The sequence below is a fragment of the Triticum aestivum genome, chromosome 1D (assembly GCF_018294505.1).
Source record: "Triticum aestivum cultivar Chinese Spring chromosome 1D, IWGSC CS RefSeq v2.1, whole genome shotgun sequence".
Classification (NCBI taxonomy): Eukaryota; Viridiplantae; Streptophyta; class Magnoliopsida; order Poales; family Poaceae; genus Triticum; species Triticum aestivum.
Window position 1 is genome coordinate 359,188,701 of NC_057796.1, and position 2,011 is coordinate 359,190,711.

At 49.9% G+C, this 2,011-nt stretch overlaps 1 long non-coding RNA gene across 2 annotated transcripts in view; it reads left to right on the forward strand.

Annotated features, from left to right (window-relative positions):
- The first annotated feature begins 565 nt into the window (after positions 1 to 565).
- The window catches only part of LOC123182063 (uncharacterized), a 3,586-nt gene continuing 2,140 nt past the window's right edge, over positions 566 to 2,011 (forward strand). Inside the window, exons 1-4 of one of the 2 annotated variants that reach the window (XR_006492002.1) lie at positions 566 to 876; positions 976 to 1,200; positions 1,526 to 1,798; positions 1,894 to 1,987. This is a non-coding gene — a long non-coding RNA (uncharacterized lncRNA). The remainder of the gene's footprint in view (positions 877 to 975; positions 1,201 to 1,525; positions 1,799 to 1,893; positions 1,988 to 2,011) is intronic. The other variant, XR_006492003.1, reaches the window with a different exon arrangement.

The window sequence follows — 2,011 nt, forward strand, 5'->3', positions numbered from 1 at the left end:
GCTAAGGTTTGCCGGCGACGGGGGAGCAAAGCTTGCTAGATGTGGACGGCGAGTTTGGATGAGGACGGCCCTGCCGCACGGTCGGCTTACAAAAGGACGAGCGCCGTCGCTGACGCGTGGGCCCATGGTCATAAATTAAGCTGACCGCGTGGGCAGCGGGTAGTTGGACGGCCGCCATGTGGGAACGCGGCAGACAGCGAGAAGGCGCGCGTAGCGTCCGTTCAGGGTCCGCGCCGACGCATTTGGGGCGCAAATTTGGGCCGCAAATCCGTCGGCGCGGACGCGATGCGGACATGATTTGGGTTTGGGTCGACGCGTTGGGCCGTCACTTTTGTCCGCGCCGACCCAAACGGACGCAGGCGGACGAAATGGGTCGATCCTTTGGAGTTGCTCTTATAGAACTTTGCACACGACAATCAATGATGCACAAATTTGTAAAATAGGTGTACGTAAAGTATGTGATCGCGAGCTCACAGGAGCTCGGAATCACGCCCGTCCAGAAACGCTATGAGATTCGGTGCATTGAATGGACGTGGGCCATATGGAGCGGGGAAAATCAGGAATACTCCTGTGTACGTATCAGACAGATGGGCCCTGGTGAACCGAAATTTGCACGGCGACGACGGATGGAGGCCGAGCCGTGGCCCGAGACGTCACCGGCGTCCTGACCCGTGGATCAGAATCGGCGCCTTCCGGTAGCGCCGGCAGTGCACGCAGTAATTGCTTGTAGGTAGGAAACTGGTAGGTGAGGAAGTGTCTTTGGACTTCGCATTCTTCCCAGGCGGCGAGGTGCTGCGGAGATCTACTACGACGAAGGCGATTGGGCGCTCCAGCGAGGTCCGAGGCCATGGAGTTCTTGATGCAGCCGATAAACAGGTTAGTGTCTGCTTTACGAATTCTTCTCTTTCTTCGTTTGGGTCAGTTATTTGGACAGACGCCGATTCTGTCGGTTGAAAACTTCTTTTTATTGGATAGAACGCTACTGGTGGAGGTGAACGATAATGACATCACGATGGGTGCTGTGCGTGTCCCGCTGGATGCGCCAGCATATGTTGAGCTTGCAGCGCCGGCTGCTTCGAGTGCGGATGGCCAGATCTGGCGTGAGGAGGGCGGTGCAGAGGCTGGAAGTGCAGATAAGGCTCAGTGTTCGGAGCACTCCATAGAACAATTGGACCCAAAAACACCAGGTTGGACACAAAGGTACTGAAAGCTTGTAGATGAAATGGCAAATAGATTTTCAGGTTTAGTCCATATGTTCTATTGCTGCTGAAAGCAGATGTTGATATGATAGGAAGGAGAAAAATAGATTTGTGTGAGGTCCTGATATATCATCCACTACAGGCAATATAGAAAAATTCGAATTGAATGGGAAGTGGGTGTGCAGGTAGAAAGTGCAATGCATATGAGAATAATAGATTTGGGACCTAAAAGTATGTTCATCTGTACATTCTGAAAGTTGATGTAGTTGAAACAATGGATTAATTTGAAATGCTATATGATTAATTATTTTGTCCATTGGAAGCAGAGTGCATGTAGGTGCTGCTGCTCTGGGCAGGGCTCCTTGCGCGGACAGGGTGACAGTCCTGGAGAAGACAATCCGGGAATTTGCAGAGCAACCTGGAGACATTGTCATTGTGCCAAGATAGGAACAAGTTTCGACACACTTGGTGAGGCCTATAACTTTTACAACTTGTACTCTTGGGAGAAAGGATTTGGAATTAGATATGGAAAGAGCAGAATGAATGTCAACTGGACAAAGTGTATGCAAGAGATAGTATGTGGATCCGCGGTATGACAGGTATTACAGCAGCTTCAGTAGAAAGTTTATAAGTTACTCGTTGAATTTGATCCCCTCTATGTACACTGAATGATGTTGTTTTTTCGGAATGGCAGGGGAAACCAATTGTTGAAAATACACGTTCATGTCGATGTGAATGCCCAGCTCTCATGAGATTGTTGCGGAAGTATATGAGCTTAATCTTTGACAGTGAGTCTGAAGAGAATTATGAGG